Here is a 22,066-nt window from a genome sequence, read left to right on the forward strand (position 1 = left end):
CTTGCATGTGCTCAGCTTTTCAGCATGATGGCTGTCCATTTAATGTGGAATCCAATCCCAGTAGTGCCTAGAAAAACTAGGGACACGACATTCAAGTTCATTCATGTGTTAAAGTGAACTCCTGAAAGCAGTTCCTCCCTTCATTTATTTTTATATGAAAGTTATGTTTATTGAAAAAGTATATTATTTATTTCTTTAGTCCTGTGAGATAAGTGTGCCACCTTTAATACAAAGGTAGCTGTATTAACATGCCAAAGTATTTATTTAAAAACCATAGACTGAAACAAGCCTAATACATATTAAGGTCATCACTTTAAAGCTGGAATGCCTCTTTTCAATTCCCACGGGCCTTTATTCTGAAAGCAGAACAGTGATACATTTAGACTCTTACTGAAACAACGGTAGCAAGCACACATAAGTCACAGTGTTTTATCTTGCCTCCATGTATTTCACAATGTGTTAAAAAGAGACTTCTACATTATTAATTGAAGTTCACTGCAGCATGAAAACAGATGGATTTCAAAAGTTTAATGGAACATGGGAAAATGGTATGTTTCACATGAATGAGAGAAATGCTGGAACCTTTTTAAACATCGGTATCGATTTATATTAAAGCTGCTTGTGACTTTTGACTTGTGACCACATGAGAACTTTGCTCAACTAATAATGGCCTTTCTTAGCTTCTATAAAACAATATTGAGAACTTTTTCATCAGGTATTTCTGTTTTTCTACTTCCTCACAGTAAAACAATTCACTTCTAAAAGTAACTGCTAATAAATGCATTTATTAAGATACATGGAAAATGCATCCTGGAAAATCTTATTTTCCATTAGCATAATACAAAATGTCACCCACATGCCAATAGGCGTTTGTCTTTGTACTGAATATAGAAAATAAATATATAACAGTAGTACTGTATATTCTTTATCTGCTTTTTATGTATACAGTACATATTGATGATGAAAACGCCAGTGAATCACTGTTAAGAAAGAAGGAACTGTGCATTAAACTAAAATATAATTGAGAATTCATTCACAGTATGTTAGATAAATGAAATAATCATGCATTGTAGCATGTTTAAATACATAGCTAATCAAGAAATATAAACTATACTGAGTATCCAAATAAATTTATTAGACATACTGTAATTGTAGAAAAATCACAAAGTTATTTTGAGGAAAATGACCATGTGATCATCTTCTTGTGCTAGGTACACTGACATTTTATTGAACATATTAGGACATAGGTAATCTCATTGAGATACTCAGTATTTGTCATCAACAGAGTTTATCATAGGGGGTCAGGCTCCTGGTATGTGTTGATCCTACTGGAAGCAATACAAGCTGGAGGTCAGCTGTACACACTTTGTATTAACTTGTTGTCTTGTTGATTTCTGTCACATTCCTCTTGCTGGACAAGCATGTACCTGTTCACCAGTTTTTGAGCCATAGATGCCACATGTCTCCCTGGATCATCCTGCAAATGTTCATCTGGGTTCAAGTCAGATGAATAATGGATCTAATGTCACATTCTCATCTCACAAGAAAGTCATTGTTACTCAAGTAACATGAGGACATGTATTTCTTCTTGAATTTTGTCACAATAGGATGAGCCAGCAGAAACAACACTAACTGAGTTCTTGGAGATTGAACAGTGTGGTGTTGATCAAGTAATTGGTAGCAACCTTATGTGATGATATGGCATAACGTGGTTACTTCTTGTGGGATGTGATAGGCAGTAAATGATGATGAATGGCTTCGGTATTTTGCACAGAATATGTGTTAAAATCCATAAGAATAAAAAAATAATAAAAATAACAAGACTAAAGACATAAAAGACAGAGAAGAATGAAAGTTCTTGTTTAAATCTGTTATTCAGAACACATACATGTTTCTTACCTCAGTGCAAAAAAAGGGAATAGAATAACAGTGGAAAAAGAGCAACAGATGACAAATGAGAAGCTGCAATATGTTCTTAGAAACTCAGTCATATTCTTCCTGGGAAAATGTGCATGATCTTAGGAAGTTGCTGGAGGGAGCAGATGATTATGTGTAAGACCTGAAATCCTCAATCACTAATTTGCTCAGGAAACTCTCAGTGCTCTTTGGGGAAGAAGGACAGATGGCACTATACCTTGAAGCAGTGGAGCTTCTCTTTGAGAGAGTGAATGTACTATGCTGCTGATTGGCACCTAAAATATATTCATTTATCTTAAAGAGGTAGTGATGACCCACAAGAGTCAGGAAGAAGACAGCTTTCTATAATGCATCAAAGAGGTAACCTCATGCATTCTGTACAGAATACCTATCTGAATCTTCTACATTTTTCATTAGAACCTGCCAAACTCCTTTCCCTTAAGCCTGTCCAGAGATAATGGCCACAAGCTATTATAAATCATTTGGTATGGTTCACTGCTTTTGAGGAACACCTGAAGTCTTGAGATTAAAATAAGCAGAAAAAGAAGACAGAATCTCACTTTTATCCTTAGATCAACCTTAAATCCTTTTATTATATCATATACTGTAGTGTTTACAGAGTGCATTCTGCTAGTGATATAGTACTTGTTGTGACATCTGAATTAAATGTATTAATAAAACATTTTAAAAAATAATACATTAAAAAGCCTTAACATAATAAATAAACTGCAATGTGAAGGGGACACTTGAAAACAGTTTTACTGTACAAATTCTAATATCCTGTTTTTTAAGTGCTAGGAGAATCAAGAATGAAAACTTGTGGGACTTTATGAAAGAGTAACTAATGAGCTCTCTATCTCTCTATCCATCAATGTATTTATATGCTTGTAGATTAAAAAGTAAATTTTATTCAAGTAAACATCTTGGTCTACAGTACATTCTAACCTGTCACCAGCTCATGGAGCAGCATTTATGCTGTCCACGGCAGTGATTTACTGCTGTATCATAGTTTATCTGTTATTACCCATTGCAATAGTTGCTTCATTTTGAATGGAAACAACTAAAGCAAAAATACCAGCAAATAACATTAAACATTTTGGACTCCAAAACCAAGCAGTCCATCCATCATTCCTTCCTAACAATGGCTAGTATATTATCAGTTCTGAATGCAAACTTGACTATATTCTGCTATTCTGTACTAGTGCTCCAAAATATAAAAAAGACATTTCACTAACTAAACTAGAGAAACTCAGTTTTTAAACAGATAATAAATGCATTTAATTAACAGATTAGTCAATTTAGTTCAAATTGTCATTCTCTCTACCTCCTCATATAGCTTGTGTGATTTAAATGACCTAGGCCTAACTGGCAGTGTAAAATAAATCTATATCCAGAATATGTACTGTATATACTGTATATATATAAAATTTAAAATTTGGAGTTAAAAGAATCAACAACATGGGCTGCAATGCTATCATTCTCAGAGAAAGCACAGTTCTTGCACCTTGATTAATATGAATATGGATAGTAAGTGTCATTTAGGAAGTGATTTGTTTATATACATCACTGATTACATACCATTGCCCTCCCATTTTATGTCTTCTTAATCCCCTATTTTAAAATTATTAAAGAGTAGTAATTTATTATTTATATATGGTGTCTAATTTGCACCTGGCTCAATAGAATGTGAAAATGAACCTACATTTCTATATATAATTTTGAGAAAAGCTTTTTTGCTACAGTATTTTTAGCAAGGTGGTACATAGACTCTGAATCGGTCATACTGCAACAGGAACGTGATGGCTGTCGTCTTTTTTCAGTCATAATGATGAAAGTACAAACTGCTGTAAAGCCAACTTCATTTAAGTCCCCCAAGTATTATGAGTCACACTTAATAATATACAAAATGAAAGGATGCATGTATTCTGAAGAAGTTGTGTGTAATTAAAATGTCATTGGCGCTGAGCTGTATCTTTTGGAGCTAATGAGAAATATTTGAAATTATACAGTATATAAAGCTCAGCCATCAGGCTAGGAAGATTTACAAAACAGTATTAACGATGATTTTGAAATCTCCATATTACATATACATAGATTAGAGGAGTTTAAAATATAAGTGTCTTAGGAAGGTACTCCAATCAGCAGTACACACTGAAATGGCACAAAAGCGAGTCTTATCAAGAAACCTGGGCTGATCACCTTTGTTTTTCCCAAATTACTTTGTAAATACCTAACCTTGCATGACATACTATATTTACCTTTTGCTAATTCCCAGATGCTTAGAATTTAGAGACAATAATGTATTAAGAAAATGCAAAATACCCATAAATGCTTACAAAACTCTTTCCTTATCATGGAAAGCATTATTTTAATTGCATCTTTCCAATACTTTAGCTTGTAATTTCTACATAACACCCAAGCATGTCCTAATTCTCATTTTTGAGAGGAGCCCTGTTGCATTATTACATTTGAAATATGCTGCTTTGTGCTAATCTTATTACGTAGGGGTATAAATGGAAATCTTCTGAAGTGTACATAAACAATTATGAAAAAACGTGGCCCTCAATTGTGTTACATATAAAAATATATAAACATATTTCATATCCACTTCAGTATGTATTCAGTATTCAGTATTCAATGCAGCCTGTAGAACAAACTTCTATTATATTGTAGGGAAAATAGAAAAGAACTGGTCACCAGGGCAACAACAAGTCAAATACAAAGTCCAAACAATAACATTACTGGAAATGCTGTAGACTACAGCATCTCAACCATAAATCCATAAAAAGGTAAAGAAAGAAAGCTAAGAATTCTAAATGATGGAATTTGAATCCTGTGTTGTTAAGATGAGGGTATACAAGTGCAAATAAATGCACAAAAGAACAAATATAAACACAGGTCTGGAACAGTTATTTCCAGAAATTGCTATTATCAATCCAAATAACTTCTGTTTTGTTGGTATCCCCTGTTTTGAATATGAAATGTATATAGTTTCTGATGAATATAATTATTATTCATGAAACATCATAATTAATTGGTGCCTTTAATGCATTAAAAAATATACATATAGAAGTAAATTAAAGTGCTGTATATAACTTACAGTATAATAGCTAATATAGGTATTACTGTAGTTCAGGTGGGTAGCTGCGTCAGCATGCGTAGGCTGCAAAGGAACAAGTAATAGGTTTTCCACCAGTTGATTATTTCATCAACCAATGCACTAATCAAGCTCCCAAGGCACTCTCTATACCCAGTAAACATAGGTCTAACCTCACCCAAGGAGAAAATCAGGCGCTCCAGTCTCTCCGCAACAGGGATGATATCGTCATCAAACCAGCAGACAAAGGAGGTGCTGTTGTGGTGTGGCGTAAAGATCTATATATCTTTGAAGCCTCTAGACAACTAACTGACACTTCTGCCTACCTCCCTCTCCAACAGGACCCTACCACTGACTACCAAAAGGAAGTGGTATCCACCATTTCCCTTCTTATCAGCAGCAACGAGCTCCCCCAGGAGGCGAACCGGCTCATCATGGAACACCCACAGGTATCTCAATTTTACCTCCTCCCCAAAATCCACAAACCGGACACCCCAGGACGCCCCATCGTATCAGCATGTAACTGTCCAACTACTTACATCTCAGCCTTTCTCGACAGCCTCATGAGACCGCTGGTTGAAGATCTTCCCTCATACATCAAAGACACCAACCACGCGCTCCAACTTTTCAATGATTTCCAATTTCAGGGTACCGAATGCCACATTTTTACCATGGACATCACATCTCTGTACACCGTCATTCCCCATAATGACGGCCTTACAGCCCTCAAGCACACGCTGGACAAACGCACAGTGCTTGATCCACCCACCCACACCCTGGTACGCCTTGCAGAATTGGTCCTCACACTGAACGCATTCTCTTTCAATAATCTTTTTTACCAACAGGTCAGTGGAGTTGCCATGGGCACCAGAATGGGACCCAGCTATGCCAACATTTTTGTCGGCTGGGTAGAAGAACGCTTCTTCGCTTCCTACACTGGCTATGTCCCTGACCTCTACAAACGATATATTGATGACTGCGTCGGTGCCGCCACATGCTCCAACGATCAGCTTGAATTTTTCCTGCACCATTTCACCAACTTCCACCCGTCCCTCAAATATACGGTTAACATTTCTTCCACCACTCTTCCGTTTCTAGACATCCACTTGTCTATCAACTACCCCCGACTGTCCACTTCAGTTTATTACAAACCCACGGATTCACACAGCTACCTCCTGTACAGCTCATTTCACCCCAACCACACTAAAAACTCTCTTCCTTTTTCACAGTTCGTTAGGTTACGACGATTATGCAGCGACGACATCGGCTTCGAAAACCAAGCCCTCGAAATGTACTCATTTTTTATCAACAGAGGATACCCCAGCAGTGTGATTGACAGGGCCCTTGCCCGAGCCAAAAACACCCCCCGGACCATCAACCCGATCAGGAACTCCCGCCGTAACAACCGCATTCCTTTGGTGCTTCCTTACCACCCTAACACACTTCCTATCCCCAGGACCATTAACCAGAACTTTTCCATCCTACAGGATGATCCCTCCATTGGGGCCCTCTTTTCTGATCGCCCTATCATCTCATATCGCCGACCACCTAATCTGCGTAACCTCCTTGTCCACAGCTACCTTGACCGCCCTCAGCAACCATCCACACCAGGCACTTTCCCTTGCAAAAGAGCTCGCTGTATCACCTGCAAGTACACAGCCACCACCACACTCATTCAAGGCCCCTCAGGACAATTCCGGATCACCCAGACAGCATCTTGTACCTCCAGCAACCTTATTTACTGTATCTCTTGCAGTAAATGCCCAGCCATCTACATTGGGGAAACAGGAAGGAGACTCGGAGACCGCTTCAGAGAACACGTCAGGGCTGTGAAGATTAAAGATCTCTCCAAGCCCATTGTTTCTCATTTCACCTCTGACGGCCACGACCACTCTAATCTCTCCGTCTGCGTTCTCAAAGACGGTTTTCCGAACTCATACATCAGAAAGACCACCGAAACTAAAATTATTCTGCAGCTAGGATCACACATTCTCCCTTCCCTTAACGACAGATTACTGTTCTTTTAAATTTTCTCCATTCATTGGAAGTTTCATTTCACACCTCTCTGCACCCATTCTGACTTCACACCTCTTGATTGGCCTCTCTTTCTGTCCCCTGCTCCCGCCTCTCACTCCTCCTCCCTCTCAACCTTTGTTCTCCCGCTACTTTACCTTTGCCTACTGCCCTGTCTTTCTCACACCTGAAGAAGGCTCCACGGCCGAAACGTTGTGTTCTCTTTCTTCTTTTTTTCAGCATGGAATAAACCTATTACTTATTACTGTATATTGCTCACACCTGAAGAAGGCTCCATGGTCGAAAGGTTGTGTTTTCTTTCTTCTCTTTTCAGCAAGGAATAAACTTATTACTTGTTCCTTTGCAGCTACCCACCTGAACTACTTATAATACCTAATTATAGGTATTGCTAATTTGCTCCCCAATATTAATAAAGAATACTGTTTTGCTACAGAAAATGTTATTTTGGTTTCCAATATAGTTTAAATTATTAGTTCCAATTAATTATTTTAAATATAATCTATGTGGCTGTTCATGAAGATATCTATATTACTGACTATAGATGCAGACAGTATGTAAAGCTCCTCAATAATAGTAATTGCTTTATCATCCAGTTTACAGTAGCTAATAGGTTGTTGGATGAGACTGCATCATCTCTTCTTCCCCCTCCCTGAAGCTAAGAAGTACTCTTCGGATATTTTTTAGTATCTATCTTATATTCATGCCATGTGGTAAATACACAAGGTTTACTGTAGCTATGATGGCTCTTTTCCTGAAGGTTTAATTAGCATTCAGACCCATTTTTACTTAGCATGCATGTTACTATAAATGTAGTTATTCATAAATAATACAAAAGTAACATGAGAAATTATATGAAGGCTATGAAATAAAGTGAAGAAATCTGCTATTGTTTGATAGTGTTTTGTGTAAATTATTTACTAGAGTAGTTACTAGAAACTAAATACTTTTATATCTTATTTGATTAACATGTTGTTAGATCTTATTTTGTTACCTTTAACTAATCTTGAATTCCTGTCAGTGCTAATGTAGTAATTTTGAAAAGTAACAAAACAAAAACAAGAGCATTTTAAATATATCAGGAGGACTTTTCAAACTTAATGCCAAAAGTGATTTAAATACAGAAAATGAAACCATTTGCGTGATCATGTGATGCATATGGCAAGACGTTCATCTTCCACTGATCTTTTTTGTTTTGGCTTCCAAGTAGAAATGAGAATGAGAGATAGGAGTCGACTAGCTTTCATGCTGCAGAAGATGGAAAGTGTTTTAAGGCACTGTTAATTCGAGAGAAGCTGGAGCTTGAGATTGAGGGAGCTCAAAGAAACCCTTCTGACCAAGGCTCTTGGATTGATCAATGAGGCATTGTATGAGATATAAACACAATCTTCCTTTTTCTCAGTCACAACTTATTAAGCTATTTGTAATAGTATTTGTCTTCTACCTGGAAATAAATTAAATTAAATAAATTAGTCTTCATTACAGCCAATGGAGAAATTCAGCCTATCTCTAATGTTAAACACTTCAGATAACTCTTTCTAAATTCTCTTCAAGGTTTTCATCTTCACAAGAAATATGAACGTGTTTCCTCAATTGATTTTCTAGATCAGATATTTCTCTTTGCCTCCCCTTTAGTTATTGAGCTGTTTTGCATTGTGAATTCCATGTGATTTGTTTTTAATTCAAATGGAAAGTTATAGATAGATAGTTTATTGATCCCGTGAGGGAAATTGCAGTGCAACAGCAGCTTAACACACACAACACAGCCACAGTGTAACAAATTATATAATAATAGTATAATACATACAATACAAGAGTTACTCACAGTCCGGACACACAAAGAACAAACTAGAACAGAACAGTACACAGAAAAATCGTATCACACATATGAATATAAATATAGATGTAAATATAGATATAAATATAAATGTATTGCACAGGTCCCTGGCATATATTGCACAAAAAATGGTTGTAAACGGAAAAAAGAAAAGAAAAAGAAAGAGAACCGATGTAGCAGTAGATGTGTAGATGCGTTTAGTCCAGAAACAGGTCACTGTCGATGTTGCCTCTGCCAAGACACAAGGTGGATGAGTTGTACAGTCTTATGGCAGAAGGCAAGAATGACCTTCTGTAGCACTCCTTGTTGCACCGTGGATGAATCAGTCTATTGCTGAACATGCTCTTCATTCCTGCAAGCCTGTCATAGAGGGGATGGGAGAGGTTGTCCATGATGGCCTCTAGTTTGGACATCATTCTTCTCTCAGCCACTACTTACTCAGCCACTTATATAGCTTTATATTAAATTGTTCCTTAAGTGGTGAGGAAGGTATGAAAAAAAAACTCTGGCTTTGCCAAATGTTCAGTTTTATTTGTTTTATGCTTACTGTTTGTTTGGTTTAATCCTGACAGTCCAATCATCTCATGCACATAAAGAAGATTTTGTCTGTCCATATAGACTTCAAGATTTGATTTATTCTGGGATACCAATAAAACGTGTTGATGTACATTAAGATTTGGTATCAGTACAGAGATTCTTAAAATCACAAATGACATTCTTGTATTTTCCACGAGCTAAAACGTTTGATATACAACTATCTTTTTTTTCTTTTTGAAAGGGATTCATATTCTAGCAGATATTTCAATGATGATAGTCTTCACTTGTTGCACAATCAAGAACAATCACAATACAATTTCCGTGTTCTTCTTCCTTTGACATTTTTGTCTCTATTCTCTAATATGTGTCATCCCCACAGGAGTAAAGTTAACTATAGAAGATATAGAAGTATAGAATATAATCTTTATATTCTTTTATAGGGTAAAACAATGAAATTGATTATGTTTCTGACTTTTCATTGCTTCATATCGCTACAGTTATTAGAAAGTGGGTATTGAGAAGTCCATTATCCAGCTGGATGCTGCACATTGGTGGTGGTGGAGGGGAGTCCCCATTACCTGTAAAGCGTAGTGGAGTGTGAGGAGTGTCCAGAAAAGTATATATAAGTGTAAGCAATTATTATTAATAATCTAGATACAGTAACACCTGGCTACTGTCAATATTTGACATTGTTAGGAGCTTCAAAAATCAAGAAAGGATCTAAGCTGTTTGCTTAGTTGTGCTAGGTGTAAAACACATTGATAGAAGGAATCATCTAGGTTACCTTGGTTAATTAAATTCTGGATAAATGATTAAGTGTTATCCACTGTTCAGGAACACAACATAAAAAAGGAAAGAGCACAAGAAGGATACAGAGAAAGGAAAGAGGGGGGACATAGAGAGAGAAAAAAGCATGTGCCAGATGAGAATCTTGTCATCATAAAGACCAGATTCTAGTTAAGTATTTAAATCTTATAAAGAGAGTGTGCCATTCAGTTGATTTTAAGAAACTCCGATTTCCTGTATAAAGAATCCCTATGTCAAAAATGGGTTCTCCTGGTTAGTGATTTTTGGTTAGTGCATTTTTTGGAATAGGGAGATACTGTAGGTTTCCCATTCACTTTGTACCATTTGAATTTATAGAGAGTTTTAACTCTAGGTTGTATTCTGTTCGGTGCAGAAGGCAGGTTTATCTCTATTTTTAAACTGTTAGGTGTTATCTAGGATTTTAATACTTGATAGCAGTCTGTTTTTTTTTTCTCTGGCTGTCAGAAGGTAGACCTTAGAAACACCTTGTTTGTAAATTGTGTAACTTGTATGTTGTATGTTTATGGTATGTGTTGTTTAGTTTTTGTTGTGTCATTATTAATAAATATTTGTTTAACTCAATATCCCTGAATTTTTAGTCTTTTCACCAAAGATGACAGAGATGAAAGCATTTATGTGCCTCTAATTATACCAATGACTTTACAATTTGGTGATTGCTTAATTTAATTACTGAACATTCCACTCATTCAATTTATGGTATTCTCTGTTCTGGCAGAATTGGCAGCTTCCTCATTCCTTCCCTCATGCCTACTCCTGACATCAGAATGTCCTTTCCTTTCTTAATGCTTTGAGTATGAAGTTATCAATTGCATGGGTCAACAGGAAAAGGACTCTCCTTGGATGGCAGTGGATGTAATTAAAGACTTGATATCCCCATTCCTAAAGCTATCTGATTGGGGTTTTGCGGGCCTCTTGGGAAAGTTAATTTGGAAAGGAAGTAGTCTCCACCTGGCAGGGAATGATGGTATGGGGGAAGAGATTACCACCTGGAGAGAGTTTCAGAGACAGTAAGATGGATCAGAAAAGATATACTTTGATTAATCTCTGTCTGTTTCTTGTTATTTATTGTCTGCTAAACATAAATTTTTAAAAAAATCTCACCATAAAAAGCTTCTCAATTCATAGGATATCATTTTCAAGGATTCTCCTGAGAAGTCAGAAGAGAAATACAAAAGAGTAATGAGTATTTTGATTGTTTGCATACAAATTAGGTTTGGGTGTTCTAAATTAGTGTATAAATGCTCCACAGACATAAGGATTGGATTTTAATGATCACATATTGAAGGTCGAGTGTGCATATGCACAGCTCCAGTCATTGAAAGGACAAAACATCTTTTATATCTCTTTAAACTGACAATGACTTTAAATATTCAAAGTTAAACTGCCCACATTAAGCTTATAATGAACATACAGTATATTTAGTTTTTATGAACTCTGAAATTTTTAGACACCTCTCCTATCTGAAGCAGAAACCATTGCAGTTGCAATGGTTTTAATTGCAACTGCATTTATTAATTTTATTAATTAAGCTTAGTTGTGTATATTTAACAGCTTTTTTTCAGTTTTTTTACAGTTGACAGCTTAAAATATACTGTAGAAACAGTATCTACAGAAGTTGTTACGAGCCTGGAAGCATTAAAATCACCTTGTTAATCAGGTAATTATACTAATTAGAAAATTAGCAGCTGACTGATTGACTGGGACTGTGGCCCTCAAGTAAAAAAGTGTGACTCTCCTAATTTATATCAGCGGTTCCCAGTTCCATTTCTTATGACCCCAGTACCGCTGTTTTTATTTTCCAGCTGAATTCTTGATTATTTGATTATTTAATTAACAGTTTACATATTATACACTTTAAATTGTTTTCACTCCTGCAGTAACATTTTACCTACAATTGCTTGTAAGTGACATGAATACAGAAAGTTTTAAAAATGTAAAACTGAAAAGGTCTAATTACTATCGTTAGCAGTTTAATAATGGGAACTCCATTATATGTGTTTTAACAGAGAATTAAGTTGAAATTAAAACAACAGATAATGGGGTCATGAGATCTACTCACTGTAGAAAAGAAGCAACCTATTTTGGTCTTGGAGGGGCTGATATGTCTGCAGTCTCACTAAAATAGCTGGAAATTCTTAGATGTGTCCACAAGAGAACAGGTGAACTACAGTTATATACAGTAGGAACACACAACCTCCACGACTGAGACTGAGGGGTCATGCTCTAGAGTCACACCCTTGCAATGAAGTAATCAAATGCAAGGCCTTCCAGTAAATATTAGTATGTGCAATTATACCCAGCTGCCTAATTATGTCATTGAATCACATTCAGTTGCACAATTGTTGTAATAATCAATTACCAAAATTGTTACCAAAGTGATTATACCAAAACTTTGCATTAGAATAGATTAGAATGAATCTCCACATGACTTAGCCTGAGTTACTACTTTAGTATGATACTATTCTACAATAATACCATCAGAAATGCAAGAATGTAACCAGTCATGCCTTGCAAAGTCTGAAGCTAATTCAGGGGATTCAGTATCATTTTCCCCTTTTAACACATCTTTGAAGTGGAGATAACTATTAAAATATTGCCTGGACTACTACATTGTGTTAATTGCAGGATTCTATTTCCTGCCTTTTTTCTTGATTTTTCAGTCTACATTACTAAGATGAATCGAAAAAAAATGGAATTCTCCTGAATTGGCTAAGATGGGCAATCTGCTGGATATGATCAACTGATAATTAGTAGCAGCTTGTGAAAATAGAGATGGCTGTGGTGAGCCCCCAGATTGCTGCAATTGCTTTAATGCCCAGATGTTAATTATTTAGCAATTTAACTTGAAATTGGATTTTTTCCCATGTGAATAATGGTCACAAAATGATGATACTGAAAAAAACACATACCATAGTAAAGATAGAAAACCTGAAACTTAAGGTTCTTAATTTGCATGTTATTGTATTATCTTCAGATGGAATATTGCTCAAGATAACATAAGGGTTACTTATTGTGCTTGCCAGAGGGAAATTATATTTGCCTCTCAAGTTCCCATAGTGTAAAATGTGTACATAGCAAACACGTCACTACTGTACATCTTTTGAATTCTTACAGAGCTGTTTTAAATGGAGGTTCTTTATTGATGTTCGGGAGGGACAGCGATACACAAAAAAAATTTAATCTATCTATGTTAAATCATTATTGACCATTAATGACTTTTGATATATATATCATGCAAACGCCTCTTTTCATATTTTTGTTACATGTACTGTATGTTATTTCATGTTCCTTCTTCACCGATTCTTGGAACTGCTCCAAATACCTAATAAAAACAGAATGAAAGAAAAAAATAGACAAAACAAGAAGCAAGTATTTCACTTTCATATATTCTACTTGTCTCACATTTTGCCTCATGCATTTTTCCTCTGCTTGTAGACAGTGCTCCAAACAACATAAAAGGAAAGAGAAGACCATACAGGTGGATGCTGCACATTTGTGGTGGTGGAAGGGAGTCCCCATTTCCTGTAAAGCACTTTGAGTGGAGTGTCCAGAAAAGCGCTATGTAAGTGTAAGCAATTATACACACTGAAAGAAAACAATATGCTAATTACCTTGAATGTGCTTCACACATTATTCATCTATACATGGACCGTGATCCAAACTACAAAAACAGAATTAAAAAAAATATATATATATTCTATCTGTTGTATATCTCATTTTGTCTTGTGGATAATTGAACACATGGACTGTGCTCTTTATGACTGAATAAACAAAGTAAACAACCAAAAAACGGAAAAGAAAAGATGTATTTCTCTGTGTAAGTTTTCAAATTGAACAAAAAAATAATTTAAGATAGAGGGAAAGACACCCAGCTATGTGCTTTTTAAGCATATTCTTGATCTCTATGGATCTCCAGATGTGCAAGAATCTCTGGCTTCCCAAAATCAGCCTGTTGTTTTGTCTTCCACTTCCACTGCTCCCACATCATTCCCCCTGCATGTCCCATTATTAAAATCCCTGACATCGAAGACTGGACTGTAGCTAGGTGGCAAAGGACTACAACCTCTACAATCATGCATTATTTTCAAAAAGGATGCACCATTTTTTTTTCTCTCTTTGACGTTCACAACAAGCAAGATATGTCATCCAGTATACTTCCACATTCCACAATGTTGTGGTCTGGCATGTAACTAGATACCAGTTTTGAAGGATTGCCCCTACAACCACCCCCAGGATCTTCCATACTGCCCCCCCGTCTTTGTTTCTCTTTACATTCCCACTTTACAGCCTGTCTTTGATTTTACTGCTATTTGTCTTCTATCCTTGTTCCTTCAGTTGTTCCTGCAGCCTTTTGCTATTCTAATTGTTCTGTTCATTAAGCCCCTGCTGCTACTGATTCCACTTTACTGGCCTCAGGTCTGTCCTGCATTTCCAAAATAACCACAGTATGTAACCGAATGCAAGACTTTGATGCTTAAAATATTTAGGAAGAAAGTTAAATACTGGTGTGTATTTTTTATTTTTTATTTAAACTACCAATACCAGCCATATACATATACATATACCAGTTTACATAATATGTTTATGTTCCTAAATTAATATAGTTTCTGACCTTCAGATGCATTATGCCCAGCTACTAAAATTTCCCTTTAGTTGTAAAATTCTGTATAAATATTCAATACTAAGCAGATTAAAGCATGCACAGTAAAGAGATTAAAAGATTTAATAAAACGGACCTTTTGGTCATTTTGGCCAGCCAAATCACGTACCGCGGTACAACACAGTCTATTGTGGGTAATTGCGTGCTGAATTAATTGGATAAATTACATTTAAGTTTGAAATCTTAAAGTGGTTATGTTTTGCATTGTAGCTTAACTGAATTTTATTTTTTTATTTTCACCCTGGCAAACTATTCATCTCACCAGAAGTCATCTCACTAGTGCGATCATTTTCATGATGTCATCAATCATGAAGTGCAGCAGGGGTGTATCCTTGAGGCATTTGTGATGTCTTTGTGATGTATTACACATCTGCTAGGGAGATGTTTTTCTCCAAACTTGTGGCGAGAGAAATATGATAACTTTACTCCATCAGCTGTAAGTGATGTCAGACCCACCCCTGTCACTCTGAATGCAAGGAAACTTCTTGAAACCTTTTTGCATTTATTGCACTTGTAGCGGCGAGGCTTATTAATAAGGCAGAATTAAGTGTTTCTGAGCTTTCCCAAATGAGGCCCCATTTCTCTGTTCATCTCTGTGGTGCAGCCACAGAGAAACTATTCATGCAGGCTGATTTAAGGTTTGATAAAGACAGCTCCCAAAGGGGGATGCACTTAGCTAAGCCTGGCTATCATGATCAATGGTCATCCATTGGCGCCTATCTGTCTAGGGAGTGCCAGATGGACATCTGGACTGCATTACTAAGTGTCAGGAGTAAGTGACTCATATCTCACCTTGATCAACCAATCAGGGACTGGTAGGGCCGAGTAACCCACGTGGGACTCTGATGCCCATGGAACTTTCATCCAATCAATGAGCTGAAGTTCCTCCAGGTAAAAACAGGCAACAGAGAGCCCGAGAGATTCAGATTCAGTAAGATTCAGTAAGATTCTGGAGAGGATTCTGTGGACTGTTCTAAAGGGAATTCAAAGGAGAATTCCAGGGCAGGACGGCCCAGGAGCAGAAGGCTCCCAAGGGCAGGACATTCTCGCAGCGCGCCTCCTGACCATCCTGAGACTCAGCCCAGACAACCACGTATTCAACTGAGTATTCAAACTTCAATGCATTACAGCTCTAGAATTCAATTGTTATCCCAACCAATTGATATCAATTTAATTCCTAAGAGTTATGTACTTGTATTGAGTATCTAATGTAGAAGTTATAACCAAGTTCATTTATGAAACGGTCTTAATGAATGATATACTGAACGTATGTCCTCTTGATATATGTAACTCTTTGTAACTGACTGAATATATATCTTTTGTATTCTGAAAACCCTCTCGATAAGATCTGTTAGGTTTACATGCATATTCTATGTATTAATAAATGTATCCTCGTGTATAAGTACCTGTGTGTGTGCGTTGTTTGAGTTATGTCGCATGGTTGGATTCTAAAGCCATCAAAAGAATCAACTTTGTGATTTACTGCTACAATTAATAATTGTCTTAGTAAATGCCCAACCCTACAGAACTGGTGCCTTCAGAGAGCCACTACATTTAATTTTGCTATGGCAACGTTACATATTTGGCGTCCCTGAGCCGGTTTTCTTACACACTTATTGACCAAAATATTAGAAATTAGCTCTCATTGAATAATACAGAATAATACAATAATAATACAGTGGGTCTATGTGAAGAGTATTTGCCATGTACACTATTTCAGAAAGTTTTGACATTTTCACATCCTTCTAGCAGCATTGCTTTCAGATGAAGGTTGTAATGAGAGAAATGTCACCAGTTCCACTCATTTTCAATAGGACTGATACCTAATGTTTGATCTGGTTAGGGAGATCTGCTTCATGCTCTTTAAGAAAACAATGCATTTACTCTTACTGGAAGACAGTTCATTTAACTGGAGGATTTGAACATTTTGGACAGTGATTATAATTTAGATGAGTAGAGAAACTTATCAGGATGTGAACAGACAAGAGACAAATAACAAACAAGTTAAGCTCATACTGTACATTAACATTTTTTAATAAGAAATGCCAAATCCCCTCAATTTGCTCTTTATTTTAGTCATTTATGACCCAGACTGTTTAACTGTTTCAATCTATAGTGGTATCAAATTTTCACCGCAGTCAGTAAAGCTTGTGCTCTGATTAATTCAATTATTCAAGCCACCTATCAAACACAAATTACAAACCCTGAATTTGTTGTCACGATTCTAATGAAGAGAAATAAAACGTTTCTAGCAAAGAAAAACTGTTATTGTTTACCAACAATGAAAAGGCTATTTTCTATTAGTTAAATTAATAGATGTTGTTAGGTTTTATTTTTTAGAAAAACGTATAAACAAATTCATATTCCAATCTAATGCAACCTAAAAGGCATTTTAGTAACAAGACAGTCTTTTACACTAGATGAAAAGGCAAGACACTTTATGAACTTTAAATATTAAATATTAATGAGGCATTTTCCCTTGTGCTTTATTCTAATTCATCCGATTTAGCTTTATAAATGCATCCCTGCTGAGATAGGTTTTCTTTGTAACAAACATTTATGTTAAAAATGGTATCATTGTATACCTTTTATCTCAATATCAATGTAGGTTATACTGAAAATAAATAAAAAAAATTAATCTAAAGCTAAAAGTTAATGTGATCAACATTGTTAAAAAATCAGCTGCCAAGAGATGTGTTGTTTATTGTTTCCAATATTAATGTTAAAGTGTTTTCAGAAAATGCTTATCTATTTTTCTTTAACATAATGAAGCAATTATTTCCACCTTTCTTAAAGGATTTTGGTGTAGTTTACAAATGTATTTAACACGGTTGAAATATTTAATCCACACTTTGCACATTAAGCCTTCACTTTCAAGGTCACTCATAAAGGTTGTAAAATTAGTCTTCAGAACCCAAGTCAGAAGTTCAAAATTGATTAACTATGTGGGCATGTCATACTTTAATCTTGTCATTTTTTAAATTAAAAAAGGTGTACTTTACATTGTGCCATACATTTGGTTATAGTGCACTAAAACTCTATATGAAGATAAACAATCCTTCTATGGCCAGCTAAATACATTGTTTATTTTTTTTTTACTGACAGACCTGGACTGGTATTACGGACATGCTAATCTAAAGTAAAACATTTGAACACAAGCTAATACATTAAATTTCTTGATGAAAATATCATACATTTATTTCATACATCTATGCATTTGTTTTAAAAAATACATACTGTATAAGCTGTAATAAAATATGGTCTTATACCACTACTATGATCCTATTAAATGAAAACTACACAACTGTTGCAAAATGTTTGCTTTTTAAAGCTGAATGTACACGTGGTTAAGAGCAGTGGAAATTACTCATCACATGTTAATATAAGGTGCTAATCTATTCTTTTTCTTTTACATTGGTATGTATTATACCCTTGGATTACTGTAAATTTGCATCTAATTTTAGATCAAGAGAAATTAATGTTGTAAAATCCCAAGTCAAAAATTCAATTTTACTGCTACACGAGCACGAAACAGAAGTTCAAGGAGCAATATTGATTAATCTATAAAAACTCCAAACGTAAGTCTTACTGTATATACTCATTAATAGTCAGATTTTTTTAATTGAGAAAAAAAGAATACAGCCTAGTAGATAACTCATGTCAGTATTTGTCAGTGTCATGATTTAGAAAATAAATTGTTATGACCTTTCTACCATAATATATCACCGTATATCCTATCACCTTTAATTAAAGTACATGCTTATTTCACTTGATTATTAGTTATGTTTTTTTCTTTGATTTCTATATACATTTTCATTAGCATTGCATATTTGAAATTAGAGGTAGGTTAAACATTTTGCTCAAAGCCACAGAGAGGAAGACAAATGTGCTACTAGAAAAATTGAAAACATAAAAACGTTTACAAATGAAAAGAGATCATTCAACCCATGATGCTTGCTTGTTTTATGGACAGCTAGTCATAGTTTACAATATAAACCCATGTCTTTATTGCATTTCATTTTGTTTTCATAAGTAATTAGTCATGTTATTTCAATTTTCTACTATTTTTGGTCACACCATAATTTGTTAGGGCATACAACACTGTTCTATACTTAAATCATCAATATCTAAAGTGTAATGACACAATTGTACTAATATTTAACCCAAATGTGATTAAATAACTATGTCAGCCTTAGAGGATCAAGAGAGAAGATACACGGGTAAAATGATAACAATGTAACAGAGAAGTTAGTATAGAAAAGACAGGGATGGTACTGTGCGAAGGCAGCTTTAAAAATCAACATCTTAATCTGAGCATTAAAGAGACCAGTTCTATAATTTTTATGAGGGACTTTCCAGCTAAACATTCGTGGAAATACTAGTTTCTTATTTATGGTAGCAACCGGGCTATGAGAAAACTTGCATTTATCTAGTGATGCACGTTTGCAACAGGAAAAAGATTCCCAAATGGATTTGCTGTAGCATCCAGTAGTTTGTATTGAAGGAAATATTTATTTTATAAGTAATAGTTCCAGTCTTTTTCCCATACAGTAAGATTTGCTCCTCTGTTGCTGTATAGACATATTTTCCCTAGATCAGTAAACCCTCCTATATACAGCATCGTGTATATCATATAATGTTTGAAAATGATTGAGTTGGTTGCTGCCTTTGTCTTATATGCCATTGTCCTCCATTTGATTTCCATCTTCTTGTGTCACTTAGGCAACCAGACAGAAAGGTCGTAGCAGGCTAAAATCATCTACTCTTTGCACTATGAAACCCTTTAACAATAAAATAAAAAAAAAATGTATAAAATAATTTAATTCCCCTATATCACCCCCAATTGCTTCTTTAATGTTCTTGCACCACGTTTGCTTGCATCTACTAACACATTATGTATGCTGCTGCACATATTGTAAGTTATTGTATGTCTGTTTACACATACAGTACAACATATAGAATAGTATGTATACAACAGATGAATCCCAGTTAATATATTTTTAATGGTTACAGTCAAACTGCACAAAACTGCAGTTAAAAGCATCTCATTTTTGCATGCTTTCAATTGTATTCTTCAGTTTTGAAGGACATAAAAGTCTTCAAGTTGAATGTTTCTTTTCTTCCATTAACATGGACTCCAGAGATCCACAAGAATTGTGTCCCTATTCATATTTATGCTAATATCCACTGAAACAATAAAAAATGTCAAAGCTGTGCGCGGGTGACATTGAGAAACATTTACTCATTTAGAAGCTATCAACCTGTGATGTTCTGTATAATAGATATCGATGTAACATAATAATATTGCAAACCATATCCTAAGATCTATGGCAGGCTGTGTGGCCTCTTTCCATCTACCTTATATGCAGCTCAGAATAAATCTATCCTAACCTTCAATGATTAAGATTCATGTTAATACTAAACTGCACTGAATCATTTCAGTTTTTTGTCACATTAATGCTGATGGCTACCCTGCTGCTCTCTCATCTGAAAAAAAAAACTCATGCGGTAGGAAAATATAAAGCATTTAGCAGCTCCAGTATCAGTTCTTACAATCTTGGCAAGAAACTTAAGAATATTTGTCTGATTTATTGAAAGAAAACAGTGAATCATTACTTAATATTCTTTGGTATCAATATCATAAATCCCCCTATGAAGAACTGCTTATATTTCAACTTTATATTTTTCTCTGCTTTCTTAAAATTATTCACAAATTGCATTATTTAAGCTATTTCATTATGTATATTCCTTATACTGAATATCCTTAAGTAAGGTTCTAACAGTTACAGTATAAAAGGGCTACCAACATGTTTTTTTTATGCTTTTATTTACCCTGATTTGTTTTCTACCAGAATGCATCATGTTTTAATTCTAAATTTAAATGCAAATAATATGCTATAATAATGTTGATACTCTGACAGTCATTAAATGAGACACAACAGCTGTTCACAAATTTATAGTCACTATCTCAGAAAGTAAAGATTCTTAAATAAGAATTTAACCATAACCGTTATACATGTATTAACTATATAAATGAAAATGCACAACCTGATAAGTTGCATTTTTACAAGTTTTTACAACTTCGTTCCAGACTACAATCATTATTTTAGAATATTGTTGTAGCTATAGGTGACTAAGAGATAAGAGATTAGGTGTGTTAAACCTTAAAGTGTAACCATTACCAGTTTCAAAACAGTGAGGATGTTTGCTGGGATGTAGAGGATCCCCTGGTCAAACACAAAGTTTGCCTTCGTTTACCTAGTTAATTAAGTTGTGGGTAAATGATTGCCAATGAGCAGTTCAGAAACACACCATATAAGATCACATTAAGACCACAGAGGTGTTGTCACAATTATAGTCCCCCCTCCTTAAGGGTGCTCCAGCCCTTTCACTTTAGATTTAATTCTGTGCACCTGACCCCTTTTCCCAGCCCAGCTTAAAAGCCAGGCGCTGATGCTCATCCTGGCTCTGCATCTGGTTTCTGCACCGTGTGAGTCCGGGACCTGGAAGCGCCTGGTCCCGTTAAGGTTTTAATCTCTGTTCCCGTTCCCGTTCCCGTTCCCGTTCCCAGTCAGCCGGTTCCGACCCGGTTCATGGTTTTTAATTCCTTGTTTTGATGGATCTCCTGGCTTTGGACTTACTCTTGTGTTTTTGGATACCCTCTAAGGATTACTCTCTTGGATTGTTTGCCTCAGCCACACCTCCCCCGTGCACCAGCGCACTTTGGACACGCCCCCCTGTTTTCAGCCCCGTATTCCTGCATGACGTTTTCCCAGTGTTTCCCCACTTCTTTGGATTGTGTCGTCCGCATAGGGTCCGGAAAGAACTGTTCGTTACAGGAGTGGACAAATAGAAGAGAGAAAGAAGGTCAGACCACAAGAGAGGAGTCGGAAGGAGTTGAGTACTTGAAGCTTGAGCCAGGGGAGAGCCCCTACTTCATTTTCTTCCAAACAAAACCTAATTAGAGCTACGTATTTAAGTCTTGCTAGTAATAATCCAGGTACACTTCTTTCACCCATATATGAAGGAAGTTAAAGTCAACAAAGTACAATGAAAATCAAAAGGTAAAATGTGTTCAATAATAAGCATTTGCCCTCTCTTGTGTTGCAAACTGAAAAAAAGTTCAGGTGCACAAAATTACTTTGACAGGTAACATAAA

This window comes from Lepisosteus oculatus, chromosome 6, assembly GCF_040954835.1.
Source record: "Lepisosteus oculatus isolate fLepOcu1 chromosome 6, fLepOcu1.hap2, whole genome shotgun sequence".
NCBI classification, from domain to species: Eukaryota; Metazoa; Chordata; class Actinopteri; order Semionotiformes; family Lepisosteidae; genus Lepisosteus; species Lepisosteus oculatus.